The following is a 26,009-nucleotide window of genomic DNA, read 5'->3' as shown; positions in this document are numbered from 1 at the left end:
AAGAAAATGTGGTACATATGCACCATGGAATACTATAGAGTCATCAAAAAGAACAAAATCATGTCCTTTGCAGCAACACGCATGCAGCTGGAGGCCATTATCCCAAGCAAATTAACACAGACACAGAAAACGAAATACTGCATATTCTCACTTATAAGTGGGAGCTTAAACCTTGGGTACACATGGGCATAAAGATGGGAACAACAGACACTGGGGACTACTAGAGTGGGGAGAGAGGAAGCAGGCAGGGGCTGAAAAAGTCCTATTGAGTACTATGCTCACTACCTGGGCAATGAGATCAATAGAAGCCCAATCCTCAGCTGCACGCAATGTACCCTTGTACCAAGCCTGCACATGTACCCCTGAACCTAAAATAAAAACAAATTAAAAAAAAAAGGGTAAGAGGGGACCCGAGCACAAATAGGATTTTATGCTCAGCTGAGGAGCGCGGCCTTCAACACAAAGCCGATGGGAACTGTGGGAAAGTTTCCAGCAAGGGGGGCCCTGGGAGGGGGAGGTTGCATTTTGGATGGTTGGCCTTGAGGCTCTGGATGAAGTGAATTGTCTAGGCAGGGAGACCCATTAGGAGCCTTTTCCAGGAATCCTTGAAAGAGGTAAGGAGTCCAACTGAAGGTTTCCACAGTGAGGAGGGAGAGGGGCACGGGTTCAATAAATATTTACAAAGCGGGACGCAGTGGCTCACACCTATAATCCCAGCACTTTGAGAGGCCAAGGTAGGTGCATCACCAGAGGTCAGGAGTTCAAGACCAGCTGGCTAACATGGTAAAACCCCACCTGTACTAAAAATACGAAAGTTAGTCGGACGTGGTGGCAGATGCCTGTAATTCCAGCTCCTTGGGAGGTTGGGGCAAGAGAATCGCTTGAACCTGGGAGGTGGAGGTTGCAGTGAGCCAAGATTGCACTACTGCACTCCAGCCTGGGCAACAGAGCGAGACTCCATCTCAAAAAAAAAGTTACACACACACACACACACACACACACATTTACAAGGGCAAACCCCAGGACTGGTGATTGCTTGGAAGTGCAAAGTGAGGGAGAGGGAGGATTTCAGTGACTCTGGATTCAGGAATGCATGAAAGGTGATGGCAGGGAATGGATCCAGAAAAGAAGGAGCCAAAAGTGGGGTGGATGAAGAAGACCCGTGAGGAGGAGTTAGGAGGGGCTTCGGGTGAGCACCCCAGGCTCAGGATGTCTGTGTGTGAAAGTGTGAGCCTGGAGTGTGCTGTGCACAGGAGATCCCTTTGAAGTCAAAGTGATGTGGCTACAGGGAAGAAACGGGGTGTCAGTTGGATGTGTGATGAGATGCATCCATGTCTTCGAGCCTGCAGGAAGGATTGGGATTTGATGGCACCAGAGTGACAGGTTGAAAGGGGTGTTAGGATTAGAGCTGTGTTAATATTAAGCTGGCAGCTGAGTGTGGGTTGGGCTGGAGAAAAAGATAACAGAGAGAAAGGCCAAGAAGGAGGCTGATATGAGATCCATGCCCTTTAGGAGTCTGGGGGCACAGCGAGGGTAGGTCAGGGGCTGCCAAAAAGAGCAAGGGGGGTGCAAGCAGCCACTCTCACTTTCCTAGAGCATCTTGGCTCTTCTCTGCTCTGTCTTTGGGTTTGGCAAAAGATTTCACTGGGCCTAAGAGTTCTGCTGCTAAAATAAAATTTGCAAACCACTGCACTAAGCAAGCAGAGGGAAGGCTTATGGGGCAGACATGCAGACAACCTGGAAAAATGATTTAAAAACTTCAAAAATGTGGGGGAGGGTTTGTGTTCTATAGCAGAGTGGTGGCAAAATGCATTTATTCATTAGATTTAAAAATCGTACTTTGAGGCCAGGTGCGGTGGCTCACGCCTGTAATCCCAGCACTTTGGAAGGCTGAGGTGGGTGGATCACTTGAGGCCAGGAGTTTGAGACCACCCTGGCCAACATGGAGAAACCCTGTCTCTACTAAAAATACAAAAATTAGCTGGGTGTGGTGGCGCACGCCTGTACTCCCAGCTACTCGGGAGGTTGAGACGGGAGAATTGCTTGAATCCGGGAGGTGGAGGTTGCAGTGAGCTGAGATAGCACCACTGCACTATAGCCTGGGTGACAGAGCGAGACTCTGTCTCAAAAAAAAAAAAAAAAAATTGTACTTTGTGTGTTAAGCCCTAAAGTACAGCAGAGTAACATGAGACTAAATTATGTCCTCTCCTTTTCTCACGTCACAAACGTTTATTTTATGATCTGTGTTAGGCATTGTATAAAAATCCAGCTACTTCTTTAAAGGATCTTATTGTTGACAAATACAATCATTTCCCCTTATCCATCGTTTCACTTTCTGTGGTTTCAATGATCTGCAGTCAACCTTGGTCTGAAAATATTACATGGAAAATTCCAGAAGTAAACAATTTCTGTTTTTTTGTTTTTTTTTTTTAATTTAAGAGATGGGGTCTTGCTACTTTGCCCAGGTCGATCTCAAGCTCCTGGGCTCAAGCAATCCTCCCACGTTGGCCTCCCAAGTGCTGGGATTACAGGCATGAGCCACTATGGCTAATTTTTAGTTTTTTTTGTAGACAGAGAGTCTCGCTATGTTGCCTAGGCTGGTCTTGAACTCCTAGGCTCAATTGATCTTTCCACATCAGCCTCCCAAGTAGCTGGGACTACAGGTGTACATCACCACGTCTGGCTCAATCCATAAGTTTTAAACTGCATGCCATTTTGAGTATTGTTATAATTGTCCTATTTTATTATTAGTTATTATTGTTAATCTCTTACTGTGCCTAATTTATAAATTAAACTTTATCATAGGTGTGTGTATAGGAGAAAACATGGTACTTTTTATATGGAGTTTGGAACTATCTGAGGTTTCATGCATCCGTTGGAGATCTTGGAACGTATCCTTGAGGATAAGGAGGGACTACAGCATGGGAATAGCTACAACTCAAATACTAGTTAAGTGTGGTAAATGTCATAAAAAGTGAAGAGAGGCCGGGCGAGGTGGCTCATGCCTGTAATTCCCAGCACTTTGGGAGGCCAAGGTGGGCAGATTACTTGAGGCCAGGAGTTGGAGACCAGCCTGGCCAACATGGCGAGACCCCATCTCTACTAAAAATACAAAAAAAATTAGGCCAGTATGGTGGTGCATGCCTGTAATCCTAGCTACTCAGGAAGCTGAGGCACAGAATCACTTGAGCCTGGGAGGCTGAGGTTGCAGTGAGCTGAGATCATGCCACTGCACTCCAGCCCAGGCGACACAGCAAGACTCTGTCTCAAAAAAGAAAACAGTGAAGAGAATGTAGTAAAACTACAATGTACCAATCTAGGTAAAGATACAGAGGCCCACTTTAAGGAGATGAGTGCATTCCCTCCAAAACCTGCCAACCAGAGAGTGGTTCCAGTGGGGTAGGTGGAGGTCCCAGAAACAGAACTCCTTGTGAGGGCCCTGGGGAAGCAGGTGGAACATGGTAGATTCTGAATGTTCAACCTGTTCTAGGAGGAGACACAAAAGCCTGGGAAGAAAGGACCAGGAAGGGACAATTGCTGGTGGGAGTCACACAGGGTCCAGGTGGGTGAACCGACGAGAAAACAAGAACCAAGCCTGGGCGCGGTGACTCACGCCTCTAATCCCAGCACTTTGGGAGGCCGAGGTGGGCGGATCACCTGAGGTCAGGAGTTTGAGACCAGCTTGGCCAACATGGTGAAACCCCATCCTTACTAAAAATACAAAAATTAGCCAGACGTGGTGGCGCATGCCTGTAATCCCAGCTACTCAGGAGGCTGAGGCAGGAGAATCGCTTGAACCTGGGAGGCTGAGGTGGTAGTGAGCTGAGATCATGCCACTGCACTCCAGCCTGGGTGACAGAGTGAGACTCAGTCTCAAAAAAAACAAAAAAGAAAACAAGAACCAAGAAGAGAGTGGGGTTCGCCAAGACAACATGGTGGGTGAACCGTAGACAACACTTGGGTGGGACGCAAGATCTGGCCTGATGACCTGGGTGTACTGGAGGAGTCACTTAGCTGCCTTGGTTTCCCTAATTGTAACAAGGGAGTTTGCCTGGGTCCCCAATGAGTGCCACCTTTTTTCTTCCAGGATCCATTGTAGACATAAGAAACACCCTCCCAGCATTTTTTTCCCCTTCACGCCCAGTCCCAGCCCCATTTCTCCCCAGCACCCCAGGCAGCCACTTCCTCTCAGCTGGTGTAGACATGTGAATTGAAATCTCTTTGTGAGTCCTGGAGTAAGTAATCCAAAAGGGCTATTTCATAGCATTTCATACATTTCAGGATTCTATAATTCACCAAGGAACTGTCGACATGTTCATGTGCCCTGGGATGCCATTCTTTCCCCTTCTCTCTGTGCCTGGGGAGATGTCAAACATTCATCCGGGTTTGAAACTCAAAGCACCAGCATAGCACAGACCCAAGGCTTCAGGAGGCTTTTAACCTGCAAGGTCGTGTTTTGTGAACTGACTACAGCCACCTGCCCCCAAAGCGAGCTAATGGATATCTTTCTGTTTATGAGATCCCTGATATTTGATGGACACAGAAGCAAAGGAACTGGCGTTTCTTCTTTAATTTTTTTTGGAAACAGTGTCTCTCTGCTGTCCAGACTGGAATGCAGTGGTGTTACCACAGCTCACTGCAGCCTCTAACTCCTGGGCTTAAGAGATCATCCCACCTCAGCCTCCCCAGTAGCTGGGGCTACAGGTGTGCACCAACACACTGGCTAATTTTTAATTTTTTTTGTAGAAATGAGGTCTCACTATGTTGCCCAGGCTAGTCTCAAACTCCTGGGATCAAGCAATCCTTCCACCTCAGCATCCCGAAGTGCTGGGATAACAGGCATAAGCCACTGTGCTATGCTAATATAGTATAATAATATATGAATGGTGGTGGCTCACGCCTGTAATCCCAGCACTTTGGGAGGCTGAGGCAGGAGGTCGAGGCTGTAGTGAGCTATGATGGCACCATTGCACTCCAGTCTTGGCGACAGAGTGAGACCCGGTCTCCAAAATAATAATAATGATAACAACAATAAATAATACATACAGATTTATTAATTGAGGGCAGGGAATGTTTCTTGTTTGTTTCATTTCTCGTGCCCAGCACATAGTAGGGACACAACAACCATGCATTCAATGTCTAACCAGAGAGACCTCTGGATTCTGCCTCTCCTCATGCTCGCTGTCTCTGATTCAACTGCATAATTAGGAATTGGCAGCAGTTTCAATTCTTTCCTCCCGACCTGGGTTTAAACCAACACTAAAAAGTTGTATTTGGTTGACTGTTGTCCTTCCAGGCAGATGAAAGTGGCAATTCAACCCTCTTTTTCTTATCAACCCCTGCATGTGTCAGAGCATATGAAGATGGGATGTGTGGGAGCTCCGGCTCTCTGGTGACTTCTCTCGATTTAATTAGTCTGACCTTCTGTGATAATCCCCCTCGGATGTCCCCGGCTTCCCCTCCATTTCTGTATCATATTCAAGCTTCTGCCTTCATCAGCAAAAGACCAACTGCTCAGCTCAGCCTGTAGCATAATTCACAGCTTGGCTCTCAAAAATGAACTTTTACTCAAATGGAGCTGCTCTTAGCATTAAAATTGGCCTGAGAGAGCTAGGAAAGTTTATCTTGGAGCCAGCATGAGGTCTGTTCCTCCAAGTCAAATATTTCTCTTTAAAACTAGAATGAGCTTTAGTGTGGCACTACCAATGGCTTCCTGAAATATTGGGATATCTTTAAACATTAGCATTCAGTTACAGTGCTGAAGGCTTTCTGGAGAGTTTTAAAGTCTTTTTTCTCCCCCTGTTATTCTCCCCTCTGAATAACCAGGGTTTTCATACACACTTCCTTTTTATTTCAGAGCATACAATCTCTCTGCTCAGGAGAGAAAAGGCATTAAAACAGCTCAATACTTGGCTAATCAAACAGCTATTTATTTTCAGTCTGTCCCCATAGGATTTTCTGAACGAGGTAGAGAGGCCACTTTAGAATGATCTAGAAAGTCAAAGTGGTATCCCTGGAGCTTCTGGTCTTCAGGATGCTGGGAAAATTCCTGGGAGTTTAATATTCTCCTTTCAAACCCCCCAGCCCAGCCTGGGAGCTGCGTTATTATTCTCTCCAGCTCCTGCTTCTCTCTCACTATTTTGGAATAAAGACCTCACAGTGTGTGAAGGAATGGCTTCTTTCTCAGCAGCATAAGATGAGATGGATAAATTTGTAGCATGAATTTATTCAACATTTACTGATAGCTACGAGGCCAGGAATAATTCTATCCACTGGAGATACAGAGATGATCAAGGCACGGCCACTATCAAGGAGAAATCCACTGAGTGAAAGAGAAGCACACTTCAACCAAGAGGTACAATTGAGGCAGGTGTCTGGAACCCAGAGCGGGGAACAACCAGCTCTGTTGGGGAGAATGGGGGAAGTTGCCATAGAGAACAGGATACTTGAGCTGGGTATTTGAGAGTCGATAGAATTTCTACAGTTGCCGCGGGTTGGAGGGAGCTCTCTGGGAAGTGTTATGGCTCTTTGAGGAGGATGTGAATTTGGGGTGGCTTGAATACAGGGAACATAGGAGTAGGACATTGGGTGATGAGGCTGGAAGGGTCTTTGGGACCGGATTATAAAAGTTATTTTGGCCAGATGCGGTGGCTCACACCTGCAATCCCAGTGTATAGGGAGGCCAAGGTGGGAGGATCACTTGAGGCCAGGACTTTGAGACCAGCCTGGGCAACAAGGCAAAACCCTGTCTCTACAAAAAACACAAAAATTAGTCAGGCATGGTGGTATGTGTCTGTAGTCCCAGCTACTCAGGAGGCTGAGGCAGGAGGATCACCTGAGCCCGGGAGGTAGAGGATGCAGTGTGGTATGATTGCACCACTGCACTCCAGCCTGGGTGACAGAGTGAGATGCTGTCTCTAAAAAAGAAGTTTTCTTTACACTGCTCTAAGGAAATAGAGTTTATCCTGTCGAACTGTGGCTATGTCAGATATGGAACTGACAAAGGATATAATCAGGTTAGATTTTTAAAATGGTGATGGACAGTGGTATTACCAAAAGAGGAATGGAGACCAGTTAAGAACGCTATGACAATAGATTTAGAAAAGAGGCGGGGTGTGGTGGCTCACGCCTATAATCCCCCACTTTGGGAAGCTGAGGCGGGCGGATCACTTGAGGTCAGGAGTTCGAGACCAGCCTGGCCAACATGGTGAAACCCCGTCTCTACTAAAAATACAAAAATTAGCCACGTGTGGTGGTGGGGGCCTGTAATGCCAGCTACAATGGAGGCTGAGGCAGGAGAATCACTTGAACCCAGGAGGCGGAGGTTGCAGTGAGCTGAGATTGTGCCACTGCACTCCAGCCTGGGTGACAGAGTGAGACTCCATCTCAAAAAAAGAAAAAGAAAAGATTCAGAAAAGAAATGACAAGAGTCTCAATAAGGTTAATGGCAGCAGAGAGAGATGGGAGGGAGTTTTCTGTAGCTGCCAATTAAGATCACCATTCAGTGGCTCAGAGGGTGACATTGGTGGCCATCAAACACTGTGGCTGCTGAAGGGCTATGAGTCCTCAGGAGTGATACTGGGAGCTCACTATCACAGCAAGTGTGTTGGGGTTAAAGGCTGTTGAGATTGTTCTCTTCTGTGGCAGAATATTTACTTACTGTTCCTTCCTTTTTTCTTGGAGACACATCTTGTTCTGTCGCCCAGGCTGGAGTGCAATGGGACAATCATGAATCACTGCAGTCTCTAACTCCTAGGCTCAAGTGATCCTCCCGCCTCAGCCTCCCCAGTAGCTGGGACTACAGAAATGAGCCAGCATGCTTGGCTAGTTAAAAAATATATATATTTTTTTGGTAGAGATGGGGTCTCCCTATGTTGCCTAGGCTGGTCTCAAACTCCTGGCCTCAAGTAATCCTCCTGCCTCCCAGGGATTACAAGTGTAAGCCACTGCAGCCAGCCCATTGACTGCTCCTTGAATATCCCTGTGTTCACCCACATTTTTCCAGCCCCCTGCAGTTAGGTGGGGCCATATGACTATTTCTGGCCAGGGCTTATAGGCAAAAGTGATTTATGTTGGTTCTAGTTTGAAGCGTTGAAGAGCTGCCTCTTCCCTTGCCACTGTGACCTGGAAGCCATGTCTTCTGGATGTGTAGCAGTAAGATGCAAGTCCTTGGACCCATGAGTCACCACTGGAAAGCAAACCGCCCTGGGGACTTACTAGATCTACAGTGAACTTTGTATAAATGAGAAATGAATTTTTACTGTTAAGTCACTGAGTTTTTCAGTCCCTTTTTTTTCGTTTCCTTTTTTGTTGTTGTTGTTGAGAGACGGGCTTTCTCTCTGTTACCCAGTCTGGAGTGCAATGATGTGATCATAGCTCACTGCAGCCTCAAACTCTTGGGCTCAAGCAATCCTCCCATCTCAGCCTCCCAAGTAGCTGGGACTACAGGCACAAGCCACTATGCCTAGCTAATTTTTAAATGCCTCATAGAGATGGGGTCTTCCTATGTTGCCCAGGCTGGTCTCGAACTCCTGGGCTCAAGTGATCCTCTTGCCTCAGCCTCTCAAAGTGCTGGGACTACAGGTGTGGGCTACCATGCTCGGCCTTTAGGGCTCTTTTGCAACATGGCCTAACCTATCTATCCTGACAAAAATACTCCCTTCTTCTCTAAGGCTGGTGAGGCCTGGGGAGCTGGTATGAGGCCAATATCTCTGACTGCAGGTTATTTTAGCTTCTTTACCACAAGCTGATGCATCAGAAAAGTGTCTGGAAAGAGCCACATGGCAGAGCTATGTTTATCTGCTTCAGAACACTCTGGTTCCCCTTGGCTGAAGAATATGACAGTTTTCTCAAGCAGGCAGCCCCTTGGGAGAGAAAAAAAATGATTATATGGTGAAATGCCAGAGTCCTTCACAATGCCAGAGAGATTGACAGCAATTCTTAGTACTCTGGGAGTATGTGTCATCCCGAGAAAGCGTAAATGTATTACAAGCCTCTGGGGGCAGCATGAAAGCTTCTCTGGTCATCAATAGTATATGCCTCTTGTCAAGCCCTGAGGCAGAGCAGGGGGCCTAGGTGGGAAGGGGATTCATAATATGTTCTGGAAGAGGAATGGTGAAAGAATCTGGGGTTGTTGGGCCTGGAGAGGTGAGGACTTCGCGAGGTGGGGGGTGAGGGGTGGGTTACATGACTGGGTCTTTAAAAATTCAAGGGCTGTGATGTGAAAGAGAGAGCAGATTTGTTCCTGGTGGCCCTGCGGGGCAGAGTCAGACCAACGGAGGGATCTTACACGGAGACAGATTCCAGCTCAAGGGAAGGGCGAACATGCTACTGATGGAGATGTTGGAAAGTGGGTTGTTAGGGCTGAATCAGTGGGTGGCAAGTTCCCTGTCATTGAAAGTAATTAATTACCTGTCATCCCAGCACTTTGGGAGGCAGAAGGGGGAGGATCACTTGAAACCAGGAGTTTGACACCAGCTGGGACAACATAGGGAGACCCCATCTGTACACGAAAAAAAAAATTAGGAGGGCATGGTGGCATGTGCCTGTAGTCCCAGCTACTCTGGAGACTGAGGCCGGAGGATCACTTCAGCCCAAGAGCTAGAGACTGCAGTGAACTATGATGGCGGCACTGCACTCCAGCCTGGGTGAAAGATGAGACCCTGTCTCTAAAAAAAAAATAAGAAATAAAAATAAAGAGCTTAATTATAGGCTGGAAAATCACTTGGTAGAAAGGTTGCTGCAGGAAAAGGGAGAAGTGAACTACACACAATCCTGGGTTTAAATACTTGGTCTTCCACTTCAGCTTCTTCCACCCCAAGGCTGTGTGATTTGGGGCCAGTCAAGTGACATTTCTGAACTGGTTTCCTTAATTGTGAATAATAAAAGTCCTGCCTCCCAGGAGTACAGCAGACATATGAAGTGAAATATATTTACAAGCTGATTTTGAGAAATATTGATAATAATAACAACATCACCATCAACAAGCTCCACAATAGAACTTCACATTTCTAGGACACTGATTCTGTGCTGGGCACCATGCTTTGTAAATATCATCTTATCTGACACTTATAATAATCACGTGAGATAGGTACTATTATTACCCCCATTTAACGCATGAGAAAACAGACGGCTGGAGTGATTGGTCCAAGGTCACACAGCTAGAAAGTGGTGAAGTTGGGATTCCAATCCAAGTCTTCCTGGCTGTGGAGTCTAAATGCTTAATTATTCAACTTGTTATAGCTCTTCAAGATCAACATAGAAGGGGCATTATTAGTTCATTCTCACACTGGTATAAAGAACTACCTGAGACTGGGTAGTTCATGAAGAAAGGTTTAATTGACTTACAGTTCCACAGGCTGTACAGGAGGCATGGCTGGGGAGGCCTCAGAAAACTTACAATCATGGCGGAAGGTGAAGGGGAAGCAAGCACATCTTCACATGGTGACGGGAGAGAGAGAGAGAGCAAAGGGGGAAGTGCCACACACTTCTAAACAACAACAGATTTTGTGAGAATGCACTCACTATCATGAGAACAGCAAGGAGGAAATCTGCCCCCATGATCCAGTCACCTGCCACCAGGCCCCTCCTCCAGCCCTGAAGATCGTAATTCAACATGCGATTTAGGTGGGGACACAGAGCAAAACCATATCCGTGCATGTGTGATTTCTCTGGATACTATAAAGAACCAAGGTTTTATTTAAAGAGGCACATCATTGTATGGGCAATTGGTCTTGATGAGATTAAGCTTTCTTTTAATACTATGATTGTAAGCAGACTTTAATTGTGATCCATTCCATTGATACAGTTTGAATATATGTCTCTTCTAAATCTCATGTTGAAATGTAATCTCCAGTGTTAAAAGTAAAGCCTGGTGGGAGGTGTTTGGGTTACAGGGGTGGATTCCTCATAGCTTGGTGCTGTCCTTACCATGATGAGTGAGTTCTCATGAGATCTGGTCATGGAAAAGTGTATGGCACCTCCCCCCTCTCTTGCTCCTGCTATGTGATGTGACTACTCCCCTTTGCTTTCTGCCATGAGTAAAAGCTCCCTGAGGTCTCCCCAGAAGGAGTGCAGATGCCAGCACCATGCTTCCTTTACAGCCTGCAGATCCATGAGCCAATTAAACCTCTTGATAAATTACCCAGCCTCATGCATTTCTTTCTAGCAATGCAAGAATGGCCTAACACATCTATCGAATCCATTGAATCCCATGGAATCTGTGGAGGGAAGTGCCTTGCAAGCACTTTGATCTACAAAGCAGTGCCTTCCAGAATTTATTTCAGTAACGGGGCACTGAAGAAGCATTAGCTCTGTATCATGGCCTGTAGCGTGCAAGTAGGACTTGAGAGAGGAGAACAAAGGCAGCTTAAAGTGCAGGTGGAAGAAGTGCTCACAGGCTGCATGGGATGTAGCTGTGTCCACCCAAACAGTGACTAAGTCTTAAAGTAGACACCTAAGTGTATATATAAAGTAGACAAGATTTTGTAAACCAAGGTAGATATAAGCCTCTCGCTTGCCCATTAGTGAGACCCATATAGGCAGAGGGAGAGGAAAATAAAGACCAATAGAGCAAACTGCTTTATAAGAATGATTATTGGCCAGGTGCAGTAGCTCACGCCTGTAATCCCAGCACTTTGGGAGGCCGAGGTGGGCGGGATCACCTGAGGTTGGGAGTTCAAGACCAGCTTGACCAAGATGGAGAAACCCCCCTCTCTACAAAAAATACAAAATTAGCTGGGTGTTGGTGGTCATGCCTGTAATCCCAGCTATTTGGGAGGCTGAGGCAGGAGAATCACTTGAACCCGGGAGGCGGAGTTTGCAGTGAGCCGAGATTGTGCCATTGCACTCCAGCCTGGGCAACAAGAGTGAAACTCCGTCTCAAAAAAAAAAAAAAAGAATGATTATTTTAGGCCAGGTGCGGTGGCTCATGCCTGTAATCCCAATATTTTGGGAGGCTGAGGCGGGAGGATTGCTTGAACCCAGGAGTTTGAGGGTGCAGTGAGCTATGATTGCACCACTACTGCACTCCAGACTGTGCAACGGGGCAAGGCTCTGCCTCAAAAAAATAAAAGAGAATCATTATTTTAGATTTTTAGAGCCCTAGTCTAGAGAAATTAGACTTTATAAACACACACACAAACAAAAATTGCATGTTTTTTTTTTGGTGGGGGGTATTAATTTGCATTTCCTTATATAATGAGGTTTTAGACTATCATAGAATTCCCTGAGGTTGCCCAGCCTCCCTCTCTTCTTTGCTTCCTTCTTAATCTTATGAAAATACTCAAAGTACACAAAAGTAAAGAGAAAAGTATAATGAACCCAGATAAAGAGTTCCTTTCAATATCTTTTCTTTGGCATATTTGAAATAATTGCCTATGAAGTTTAGGAAGATTTCATTTTGTGTAAAGTGAAGCATAAATATATTTTATAAAATTATCCTCAGGAGATATGTACCCATGATAAAACTGTAAAGATCTTCTCCTAACCTAATATAAACCAGTAAATCTAGTAGAATAGCAATATCAGAAAGTTTCTTTCTTTACATCTGCATTTAAAAAATCTGCCCTTCATGAGAATTTGAAGCTAAGGAGAAACGTTAAAAATACTTGTTTAGGCTAGTATTTTTGGCCAGTTTGTTATGATAGAAGACATAGGATGCAACTGGTCAATTATTTCAGTGAAATAATCACGTTGATGGATTTTTTTTCCCCCACTAAGTCAACCGATGCTTTCACAAAATCAACCTATCAATGTTTTTGTTTGTTTGTTTGTTTGTTTTAAATTGAGACAGGGTCTTTCTCTGTTGCCCAGGCTGGAGTGCAGTGGTGCAATCACAGTTCACTGCAGCTTCCAACTCCTAGACTCAAGTGATTCTCCCACCTCAGCCTCCTGAGTAGTTGGGACTATAGGTGTGTGACGCTATGCCTGGCTAACTTTTTTTTTCTTTCAGAGACGGGGTCTTGCTATGTTGCTTAGGCTGATCTCCAACTCTTGGCCTCAAGGGATCCTCCTGCCTTGGCCTCCCAAAGTGCTGGGATTACAGGAATGAGCCACCATGCTTGGCCAGAATCAAGCTTTTAAAGCATGACTTAGACACAATTTTAGCCCAGTGCTGTATGGACCAGGAAGAGGAAGCAAGACATATTTGGAGCTGGAGGAGGAATGTTATGACTGGGGTTAGTGGTTATCCAGGAGGCTCAGGCAGGGTGAACAGGATAACCTGGCCTTTGGGTCTCCACCTATAAGGAGCTCCAAAGGCAGAAATAAATTTCTGGAGCTTGGCAGATGGTAGTGAAGAGATGAGCATGACTCATAGTTGAAGCGTTAAGTGTTAAATTGCTGCTTCTGAGGGGCCACTGGAAGGTGGTGGGAGGCAGAAGAGGAGGCGATCAAATCATTCTGTTATAAAGACGCATGCACACATACCTTCACCATAGCACTATTCACAATAGCAAAGACGTGGTTCAATCTAAATGCCCATCAGCGATAGCCTGGATAAAGAAAATGTACATATACACCATGGAATACTATGCAGCCATAAAAAAGAACAAGATCATGTCCTTTGCAGGGACGTGGTTGGAGCTGGAGGCCATTATCCTTAGCGAACTAACACAGGAACAGAAAACCAAATATCGCATATTCTCATTTATAAGTGGTAGCTAAATGATGAGAACACATGGACAAATAGAGGGAAATGGCACACACTGGGACCTTTCAGAGAGTGGAGGGTGGGAGGAGGGGGAGGATTAGGAAAAATAACTAATGAGTACTAGGCTTAATACCTGGGTGATGAAATGATCTGTACAACAAACTCCCATGACACAAGTTTACCTATGTCACAAACCCATACTTGTACCCCTGAACTTAAAATAGAGGTTAAGACCAGACCGGCACAGTGGCTCAAGCCTGTAATCCCAGCACTTTGGGAGGCCAAGGCGGGCGGATCACGAGGTCAGGAGATCGAGACCATCCTGGCTAACACGGTAAAACCCCGTCTCTACTAAAAATACAAAAAATAGCCAGGCGTGGTGGCAGGCGCCTGTAGTTCCAGCTACTAGGGAGGCTCAGGCAGGAGGATGGCGTGTACCCAGGAGGCGGAGCTTGCAGTGAGCCAAGATGGCGCCACTGCACTCCAGCCTGGGCGACAGAGCGAGACTCTGTCTCAAAAAAAAAAAAAATAAATAAATGATAAAATAAAATAAAGGTTAAGACACCCCCCGCCCCACAAAAAAACCCCACAAAGTATTATCAAGATGGAGAAGGTGGTAAATTGCAGCAACTCATGCCTGTAATCCCAGCACTTTGGGAGGCTGAGGTGAGCAGATTGCTCGAGGTCAGGAGTTCGAGACCACTCTGGGCAACGTGGCGAAACCCTGTCTCTACAAAAAATACAAAAATTTGTTAGGCGTGTTGGACAAAGATTCATGATGAAGTTAGTGATCCAGGTGAAGGTGTCAGAAATCTGTTCTTGGTGTAGCTGTTTCCATCGTAGGCTAGGGCCACTGCAAATGTGGAGACACTGAAACAGTGGTAGATTTCCCCTGTATGGAACCATCTGGGGGTACTGCACAGAGCATGGTTCTCACACTGCAGACTGTTAAAGCCCCTGGGGGGCTTTTAAAGATCCCCATGCCCAGGCCACGTCAAAACAAATCAGAATCTCTGCAGGGGCACCCGGGCATCAGCACTCTTTAAAGTTCTCCAGGTGATTTCAACATGCAGCCACATTGAGACGGAGTGGCATAGCATGAGAGACCGGGCCTGAAGGCACCTGTTCCGTCCTGGCACTAGCACTTTACGAATTATGTGATCTTGGACACATTGCTTAACTTCTCTGAGCTTCAGTTGTTGAGCTAGAATTTAAAGGGGTTAGACTGGCCGGGCGCGGTGGCTCATGCCTGTAATCCCAGCACTTTGGGAAGCTGAGGCGGGAGGATCACTTGAGCCCGGGAGTTCAAGACCAGTGTGGTCAATATGGTGAAAACTCGTCTCTACTAAAAATACAAAAATTAGCCGGATGTGGTGGCGCACACCTGTAATTCCAGTTACTCAGGAGGCTGACGCAGGAGAATGGCTTGAACCCGGGAGGCGGAGGTTGCAGTGAGCCGAGATCGCACCACTGCACTCCAGTCTGGGTGACAGAGCAAGACTCTGTCTCAAAAAATAAAAATAAAAATAAATAAATAAATAAAACAGTTAGACTAAACGATCTTATTGGTGGTTTAAAAAAATGGCCACAAAATTCTTTGAGAGGTAGGGTCTCTGCCCCTCCCATGGAATCTGGACTCTGGGACTGCTTGGTCAATAGAAAACGGCAGATGTGATGCTGCTCTGGATTCCAGTATCCGTCTTAAGAAACCAACAGCTTCTACTTCCTGCCTTGTGGGACACTTGCTTCTGGAACACAGCCACCAGGCTGAGCAGCCCAGGCCACATGGAGAGACCGTGCGTAGAGAGTGACATGAGTGCAATAGCTTTAGATGATATCGGTCCCAGCCATTGAGTCATTCTCAGCCTTTGAGCCTTTGTAGCTGATGCCTTGGATAGACGCGGTAGAGCAGAGAGAAGCTGTCCCCATGGTGTCCTGCCCAAATTCCTCACCCACTGTCTCCATGAGCAGAATGAACTTGATATTTTTCTTTGTGAAGTTTTTGGGTGGGTAGTTATGCAGCAAAGATAATTACAACAATCTTTTAGCCTGCACATTTAAGGAGTATTACAGAGTCAAAGTATAGGGGAGTGTTTGAGAGGGTAAACTCTGGAGGCAGACAGTCTAGGTTTAAATCCTGGTGTCATTTTTCTCTAGCTGGGTGACTTTGGATAATTACTTACCCTTTCTTTCTTTGTTTCTTTTTTTTTTTTTTTTTTGGAGAGACATGATCTTGCTCTGTCACCCAGGCTGGAGTGTGGTGGTGCCATCATAGCTCACTGCAGCCTCCAACTCCTGGGCTCAAGGATCTTCCCACTCAGTCTCCCAAGTAGCTGGGACTACAGGTACATACCACCATATTTGACTAATTTTTAAATTTTTCTTTTTGTAGAGATAGATGGGGGGGTGTCTCCCTATGTTGCCCAGGCTGGCCCCCAACTTCTGGCCTCAAACAATCCTCCTGCCTCAGCCTCCCAAAGTGGTGGGATTACAGGTGTGAGCCACAGTACCCGGCACTACCTACCCTTTCTAGGTCTCTCTTCCTCCGTCTGAAATGGTATAATAATCATTTAAATCATAGGGTTGTTGTGAGGATTAAATAACTTAATATTAAGGTGTTAATATTAATACTTAATCTGGGACTTAAGGAGTGAGTCTGCAGTGATTCTGAGAATGATGGTGATAAAGAAGGTGGCTTAGCCTTGTGTGCTCTGTAGCTTGCAAGATGTTTGGGGGTGGCCTGGGGTGGTGGGGGCTGCCGCATAAACTGAGCGTGATGCGCATTTGCCTGGTGCGTGTTCCACGTTGCTAAGTACATGCAGAGATACACATTGTTCTTAACGATTCAGCAGGTGTTCAAAGGCACCTTGGGAGTGTATAGCATGTCTCTGGACCTGTCACTGTCACATTGCTCAGAAATTGGATTCTGCAGAGTGGAAACATGTGGTTCGTTGGCAAGGCAACTGGTTCAGAGCAGGGACATTCCCAGGCTGAGAGAGCGCGCCTTGTCCATTGGGTTACAGCCCTCATAAAAACCTGTGTGTGTGTGTGTGTGTGTGTGTGTGTGTGTGTGTGTGTGTGTGTTTGATTTGGAGTCTCGCTCTTTTGCCCAGGCTGGAGTGCAGTGGTGCGATCTCAGCGCACTGCAACATCCGCCTCTTGGGTTCCAGCGATTCTCCTGCCTCAGCCTCCCGATTAATTGGTGTTTGCGTTCTTTTCTGGATTCTCTGAGACATCAGGCCACCACGAGTGGTGAGGAGAGGATGGCTCCAGCTGCACTCCTTTCTTATACACCCTGGCTGCTAAAATCAAGCATCAGACCCACAAAGTGTGGGAAATGCTGGACCTGGTGGAGGAGGGAGGCCACGCAGCCCCAAGTGCTTCTGACTTTGGTCTTTTTTGCCTCCACATAGACGGAGAGCTGGGAGAGGGTTTGTGTGTACTTCTGCATTTGAGGTCATCAATTTCCATTTAAAAACCAGAAGTGGCCTGGGCTCTGTGGCTCATGCCTGTAATCTCGGCACTTTGGGAGCACCAGGAGGGTGGATTACCTGAGGTCAGGAGTTCGAGACCAGCCTGGCCAACATGGTGAAACCCCATCTCCTCTAAAAATACAAAAAGTAGCCGGGCATGGTAGTGGACCCCTGTGATCTCAGCTACTTGGGAGGCTGAGGCAGGAGAATCGCTTGGACCTGGGAGGTGGAGGTTGCAGTGAGCCGAGGTTGTGCCACGGCACTCAGCACTGAGACACAGTGAGACTCTCTCTCAAAACAAAAAACAAAACACAAAACCAAAAAACCCAAAAACAATCTTTGTCTTTTTGAGCTCCAGTCAGGAGAGACATAGATAAAAAATAAAATGTGGTTTATTAGTGATAAGAGCTGTGTAGAGAATAAAGCAGGGAAGAAAGATGGAAACTTACAGAGTGGGGGACTGTTTGAGTTTTAAATATCACGCAGGGAAGACCCTGATGAGAGGGTGACATTTGAATCAAGTCTTGAAAGAGGTGAAGAAGTGAGCCATGAAGTTGCCTGGGGGAAAAGCCTTCTGGGTAAAAGCTAGCAGCCCGGCTAACTGCCCAGGGAGGGCGCCTGGTGTGTTTGAGAAAACAGCAAGGAGGCCGGTGTAGCTGGCCTGGCGCGGGTGATGGGGAGAGGAATGGGAATGAGGAAACCATGACTTCAGGACCACATCATCTACCACTTTGTGGGTCATTCCAAGGACTGTGGCTTTTACTCTGAGTGAAATGGGAAGCCCATGGAAGGTTTAGAGCAGCGGAGGAATAGGATCCCATTGAATTTGTAAAAATTGAATTAAAAAAATTAAAAACACAGCACGTTGGGAGGCTGAGGCGGGTGGATCATGAGGTCAAGAGGTCGAGACCATCCTGGCCAACATGGTGAAACCCCGTCTCTACTAAAAATACAAAAATTAGCCATGCGTGATGGCAGGCACCTATAGTCCCAGCTACTAGGGAGGCTGAGGCAGAAGAATCGCTTGAACCCAGGAGGCGGAGGTTGCAGTGAGCCGAGATTGTGCTACTGCACTCCAGCCGGGCAACAGAGCGAGACTCTGTTCTCAAAAAAAAAAAAAAAAAAAAAAAAAATTAAAAACAGCTTTATTGAGATAAAAGTGACATAGGGTAAATGGCACTTATTTATTTCTTTTTTAAGTTGTAGATCTTTTTTAAGCTGTAGATTTAATGGATATAACTTGATGTGTTTGGAGAAAAGTTTACACCTCTGAAGCCATGAAACCATCGTCACAATTAATGCTGTCAATGTATCCACCACTTCCAGTAAGTTTTCCTCACCTCCCCTTCCCCGCCCCACTGTAGGCTATACACATTTCAAGTGTGCAATGTGGTAATTTAAAAAATGTGTAGGCTGGTTGTGATGGCTCATGCCTGTAATCTCAGCACTTTGGGAGGCCAAGGTGGGCAGATCACTTGAGGCCAGGAGTTTGAGACCAGTCTGGGCAACATGGCGAAACCCCATCTCTACTAAAAAAATATATAAAAATTAGCTGGGCGTGGTGGCACGTGGCTGTAATCCCAGCTACTTGGGAGGCTGAGGCAGGAGAATTACTTGAACCCTGGAGGTAGAGGCTGCAGCGAGCCGAGATCTCACCACTGCACTCCAGCCTGGGCGATAGAGTGAGACCCTGTCTCAAAACAAAAACAACACAAAAAATTTAATTGTGGTAAAATACACATAACATAAAGTTTACCGTCTTTGCCATATTTTAGTGTGTAGTTCATTAGCATTAAGACCATTCACATTCTTGAGTAACCAATCTTCAGAACTTTATCTTGCAAAACAGAAACTCTACAACAACTCCCCATTGTCCCCTCCCCGAGCCCCTGGCAAACACCATGTAACTTTCTGTCTCTATGATTTTTTTTTTTTTTTTTTAGACAAAGTCTTGCTCTGTTGCCCAGGCTGGAGTGCAGTGGTGTGGTCTCAGCTCACTGCAACCTCTGCCTCCCAGGTTCAAGCAATTCTCCTTCCTCAGCCCCCTGAGTAGCTGGGATTACAGGCACGTGCCACTATGACCAGTTAATTTTGGTATTTTTAGTAAAGATGGGGTTTCACCATGTTGGCCAGGCTGGTCTCAAACTCCTGACCTCAAGTGATCTGCCCGCCTTGGCCTCCCAAAGTGCTGGGATTACAGGCATGAGCCACAGTGCCTGGCCTGTCTCTGTGAATTTGACCACACTAAGTACCTTGTATAAATGGAATCGTCCAATACTTTTTTTTTTTTTTTTTGACACCAAGTCTCACTGTGTCACCCAGGCTGGAGTGCAGTGGTGCGATCTCAACTCATTGCAACCTCCACCTCCCAGGTTTGAGTGATTCTCGTGCCTCAGCCTCCTGAGCAGCCGGGATTACAGGCACGCACCACCACGCCTGTCTAATTTTTTGTATTTTTAGTAGAGACGAGGTTTCACCCTGTTGGCCAGGCTGGTCTCTAACTCCTCACCTCAAGTGATCTGCCCTCCTCAGCCTCCCAAAGTGCTGGGATTACAGGCGTGAGCCACCATGCCAGGCCCAATACTTATCTTTTGATGACTGGCTTATATCACAAAACATAATGTCCAAAAAAGTTCATCTATGTTGTATCATGTGACAGCATTTTCCTTCCATTGTAATATATATGCCACATTTAAAAATCCATGTATCTGTCAATAGACCTTGGGTTGCTTCAGCTTTTTGGCAATTATGAATAGCACTACTATGAATATGGGTGTATAAATATCTCTTGGAGATGCTGCCGTCAATTCTTTTGGGTATATACCCAGAAATAGAATTGCTGGATCATACGGTGACGCCATTTTAAAGTTTTTGAGGAGTGGCCATACTGTTTTCTATAGCAGCTGCACCATTTTATATTCCCACCAAGAGGTGCAAGGGTCCCAGTTTCTTCGCATCTTTGCCAACACTTGTTATTTTCTTTCTTGTCTTTTCTTTCTTTCAGCTTTTTGTTTTGTTTTGTTTTTTGTTTTTTGACACAGTCTTGTTCTGTCACCAGGCTGGAGTGCAGTGGTGCAGTCTTGGCTCACTGCAACCTCTGTCTCCCCGGTTCAAGCAATTATCCCACCTCAGCCTCCTGAGTAGCTGGGACTACAGGTGCCCGCCACCACGCCAGCTAATTTTTGTATTTTTAGTAGAGACAGGGTTTCACCATGTTGACCAGGATGGTCTCGATCTCTTGACCTCGTGATCTGCCCGCCTTGGCTTCCCAAAGTGCTGGGATTACAGGTGTGAGCCACTGCACCTGGCCTCTTTTCTTTCTTTCATAATAACCATCCTAAGTGTGTGAGGTGGTATCTGTGGTTTCGATTTGTATTTCCCTAATGGTGTCTGAAGTTGAGCATCTCTTCGTATGCTTGTTGGCCATTTGTATATCTTCTTTTTAAAAATGTCTATTCAAGTGCTTTGCCCATTTTTTCTTTCTTTCTTTTTTTTTTTTTTTGGTCAGGATCTCACTCTGTCACCCAGGCCGGAGTGCTGGAGTGCAGTGGCACTATCTCTGCTCATTGCAATCTCTGCTTCCGGGGTTCAGGTGACCTTCCCACCTCAGCCTCCTGAGTAGCTGGGACTACAGGTGCACACCACTATGCCTGGCTAATTTTTTGTATTTTTGGTAGAGATGGTGTTTTGTCATGTTGCCCAGGCTGGTCTTGAACTCCTGGGTTCAAATGATCTACCTGCTTTTCGTCTCCCAAAGTGCTGCGCTTACAGGCATGAGCCACTGTGGCCAGCCTTTTGTCCATTTTTTTCATGGGATCATTTATTATTATTATTTGTTGTTGAGATGCAGGTGTTCATTTTTATATTCTGGACATCAATCCCTCATTAGGTATATCATTTGCAAATATTTGCTCCAATTCAGTAGGTTACCTTTTTACTCTGTTGATTGGGTCCTTTGATGCACAGATGTTTTTAATTTTGATGTAGTCCAATTTATCTATTTTTACTTTCATTGCCTATGGCAACTTGATAAGTTTTTATACATATACACACTTGTGAAACCATTGCTACAATCAAGATAGTGAACTCGTCCAGCATTCCCAAAAAATGTGTCCTCATGCTTCTTTGCAATTTCTCCTTCCTCATCTTCTCCTCTCTTTCGTCACTTGTCCCCAGGTAGCCACTGATCTGTTTTTTTAATCATTACAGGTTTTTTTTTTCTAGAATTTTATATAAATGGAATCATACACCATGTACTCTTTTTTCTTTTTGGTCTGATTTCTTTTTCCACAGCATAATTATTTTGAGATTCATTCATTTTGTATCAATAATTCACTCCTTTTTTAATCACCATACATTCCATTTTATCACCATACACCCATCACAATTTGTTTACCTAATTGTCTGGATATCTGGGTTGTTTGTAGTTTTGGGTTAGTAAAAATGAAGTTGCTAAAGGCTGGGCCCGGTGACTCAAGCCTGTAATCCCAGCACTTTGGGAGGCCCAGGCAGGTGGATCACGAGGTCAGGAGATCGAGACCATCCTGCCTAACATGGTGTAACCCCATCTCTACTAAAAATACAAAAAATTAGCTGGGCCTCGTGGTGGGCGCCTGTAGTCCCACCTTCTCGGGAGGCTGAGGCAGGAGAATGGCATGAACCTGGGAGGTGGAGCTTGCAGTGAGCCCAGATAGCGCCACTGCATTCCAACCTGGGCGACAGAGTGAAACTCCATCTCAAAAAAAAAAAAAAAATGAAGTTGCTATGAACATTCAGGTACAAGTCTTTGTATAGACATATACTTTCTCTTCTCTGCAACAGATATGTAGGAGGAGGCTGGATCTTACGGTGGGCATAGGTTTAACTTCTTAAGATATTGTCAAACTTTTTCCCAATGTGATTGCACTATTTCATATCCCGGCTACCAGTATGAGAGATCTAATTTCTTCACACTCTTGCCAACATATGGTATGATCAATTATTTTTAGTATTTCCAATAGCTGGGTGATGGTATCTTATTGTGTGTGTGTGCGTGTGTGTGTGTTTTAGAAACAGGGTCTCACTCTGTCACCCAGGCTGGAGTGCAGTGGTATGAGCATAGCGCACAGTAACCTGAAACTCCTGGCTCAGGGGATCCTCCCGCCTCAGCCTCCTGAGTAGCTGAGAATACAGGCACACCCTATCATGCCGGCTTATTATTTTATTTTATTTTGTGTAGAGATGAGGTCTTGCTATGTTGCCCAGGCTGGGCTTGAACTCCTGGCCTCAAGTGATCTTCTTGTCTTGGGCTTTGAAAGTGCTGGGATTATTCACATTGAGCATCTTTTCATGTGCATAGCTCTTCTTCAGTAAAGTGTCTGTTTAAAGTGTTTGCCAGTTTTTAAAATTTGGCTTGCTTATCTTCTGATTATTGAATTTTGAGGGTTTTACAATTTACTCTGGATCCAAGTCCTTTGTCAGATATCGGTTTTGCAAATATTCTCCTCTAGTCTGTGACTTGTCTTTTTATGATTTTTAACAGCATCATTTGAAGAGCAGATTTTAATTCTGACAAAGTCTAATTTGTCAGCTCTTTTTTGTTTTTTTTTTGAGACTGAGTCTCACTTTGTCACCCAGGCTGGAGTGCAGTGGCACCATCTCGGCTCATTGCAATCTCTGCCTCCCAGGTTCAAGTGATTCTCATGCCTCAGCCTCCCAAATGGCTGGGACTACAGGCACATGCCACCATGCCCAGGTAATTTTTATTTTTAGTAGAGACAGGGTTTCACCATGTTGACAAGGCTGGTCTCGAACACCTGACCTCAAGTAATCCACCCACCTCAGCCTCCCAAAGTGCTGGGATTACAGGTGTGAGCCACCACGTCCGGCCTGTCAGTTCTTTTTATAGGTTTGTTCTTTTATGGTGTGGTCCCACTTAAGGTTTTAAGAGGATCTCTCTGGCCACTATTGAGAAGAGAGTTGGAGGTGGCCATGGGGAGACCAGTTAAGAGGCGATAACAAGAAATCAGGCAAGGCTGGGCGCGGTGGCTTACACCTGTAATCCGTACACTTTGGGAGGCTGAGGCGGGCGGATCACCTGAGGTCAGAAGCTGGAGACCAGCCTGGCCAGCATGGTGAAACCCCATCTCTACTAATAATATAAAAATTAGCCTGGTGTGGTGGTGCATGCCTGTAATCCCAGCTACTCAGGAGGCTGAGGCAAGAGAATCACTTGAACCCAGGGGGCAGAGGTTGCAGTGAGCCGAGATGGCACCACTGCACTCCAGCCTGGACAACAGAGTGAGACCGTGTCTCCAAAAAAAAAAAAAAAAAAAAAAAGAAAGAAAGAAATCAGGCAAGAGATGATGATGGCTTGGACCAGGGTGGTTGTAGTGGAGGTGATGAGAAGATGAGGGATTTGGGGGTATCTTGAATCTAGGACCAATGGGATTTTCTGATGGATTGGATGTGAGATGTAAAACAAGGAACACAAGGAGAGAAAGCAAAGAGACTCCAGCAGAAGGGCTGGAAGGGTGGTTTTACCCTTACATGAGACTGGAAGGCAGTGAGCAGGACAGGTGAGGGCAAAGACGTGGAGCCCCATGTTTGACCTATTAGGTTTGAGATGCCTGTTGACATCCCAAGTGGAATAAGTATTTGGACATATGAATCTAGGCTCAGTGTGATTCAGCCTCTGGTCACACTAGGTTCTATGTTATCTTCTGGTATTTCTCTTCTGGATTTATATCCTCCCCTGAACTTGTCACTTCCTTTATTGGAGCCATATACTTACTAACTGCACACATTCTGAGTCATGTAGGCAGTTGTTCAGGACTCGAGCTCAACTTGGATCAGCTACGTTTCTGTCTCTCGGCGATTCATATCCCGATTTGTCCTTCACAAGCCCGTGAGAATGCAGGAGCTGTGAGTGAAGTCACTTTCCACGCATGGCTTTGGACTGGGTAGAGATTTCCAAACTTTGCTGACTTCTGGGAAGAAAAAGCCTAAGGCTGCCTCTAGGTCCGTCTCTCATTATCCTGAAGCCTGTCCTTCTGGTGATTTGCATTTTTCTCCATTTGTAGATTTAAATGAATCTGGGGATAATGCTATCTGCTGTCCAACTCTTCCTGCCTATTGACCGAATCACAAAAGGGAGGCGTAACCACCCAGTCCTTGGTCCTGCAGGTCAAAGCAGCTACCTGGAAGGTTACTGTTTTTTTTTTTTCTTTTTTTTTAATTTAATATATATTTTTTAAATTTTCTATTTCCATACGTTATTGGGGAACAGGCGGCATTTGGTTACATAAGTCCTTTAGTAGTGATTTGTGAGATTTTGGTGCACACATCACCTGAGCAGTATACACTGAATGCAATTTGTAGTCTTTTGTCCCTCACCCGCTTCCCATCCTTTCCCCCTGAGTTCCCAAAGTCCATTGTGTCATCCTTATGTCTTTGCATCCTCATAGCTTAGCTCCCGCTTATGAGTGAGAACATACGTTTGGTTTTCCATTCCTGGGTTACTTCACTTAGTATAATAGTCTCCAATTCCATCCAAGTTGCTGCGAATGCCATTAATTCATGCCTTTTTATGGCTGAGTAGTATTCCATCGTATATATGTACTACAGTGTCTTTATCCACTCATTGATTGATGGGCATTTGGGTTGGTTCCACGTTTTTGCAATTGCAAATTGTGCTGCTATAAACATGCATGTGCAAGTATCTTTTTTGTATAATGACTTTTTTTCCTCTGGGTAGATGCCCAGTAGTGGGATTGCTGGATCAAATGGTAGTTCTACATTTAGTTCTTTAAGGATTCTCCATACGATTTCTGGAAGGTTACTGTTCATCCAGATCAAACTTGAGTCCATTTCCCAACTATGCAGAGATTTGTTTTGCGTTTTGAGTATTGGGTTTAAGAAAAATACTTCATTTTTTTTTTTTTTTTTTTTTGAGACAGGGTCTTGCTGGAGTGCAGTGGCACAATCATAGCTCAGTGCAACCTAGAACTCCTGGGCTTGAGCAATCCTTCCATCTCAGCCTCCCCAGTAGTTGGGACTACAGGCATACACCACCATGCCTGGCCAAGGAAAAGACTTCATCTTTAAGGAAGATCAAATAACCAGCACTGGTATATTATTGAGACCAATAAATGCCTCTTTGGTCCTCTGGGCAAGTGAAGCAGTGCCATCAGCTGGCTGGTCCCACACACCACATGGTGTCCCCAGGGGGGATGTATGCTGAGTTTATTGTTTCAAATATCTTAGATGCAGAGTTCCCAGATGTAATATTAGGCTCCCCAGAAGGTGCCAATTCATTAGAGTAGCTTTTGGTATATTTTAATTTTGTTTCTCACCAGATCTCTACTTGTACTAAAACCAAAATAATTTCAAAAAGAAAAGTGACTTATATACCTCCCTTGTTCATGCAGTGGCGATTTTCATTATTCCTTTCTCCTTCTAGTTCTTTGTCCATTCTCATCATGTTTACATTGTTGTAAGTCATTGTGTATATGCATTCGAAGTGATACAATTTTGTATTATCATTATTCTTTTTTTTTTTTTTGAGACAGGGTCTTGCTCTGTCGCCCAGGCTGGAGTGCAGTGGTGGTGTAAGCTCTGCTTACTGCAGCCTGGGTCTCCTGGGCTCAATCATCCCTCCCATCAGCTGATACAACAGGCATGTGCCATCACATCCAACTTGTCTTCATATTTTTGTAGAGATAGGGTTTCAGCATGTTGCCCAGGCTGGTCTCAGTGCCTGCCTCAGTCTCCCAAAGTGCTGAGATTATAGGCATGAGCCACTGCGTCCAGCCTGAAGAGCTTTACTTAATCCTCATAATCACTCTTTAGGTACTGTCATTAGCCCCATTTTACAGATGGGAAAATGAGACATTATCTATCTATCT

This window comes from Pongo abelii, chromosome 6, assembly GCF_028885655.2.
Source record: "Pongo abelii isolate AG06213 chromosome 6, NHGRI_mPonAbe1-v2.0_pri, whole genome shotgun sequence".
In the NCBI taxonomy this organism is placed as follows: Eukaryota; Metazoa; Chordata; class Mammalia; order Primates; family Hominidae; genus Pongo; species Pongo abelii.
This window is presented reverse-complemented; position numbering follows the sequence as displayed.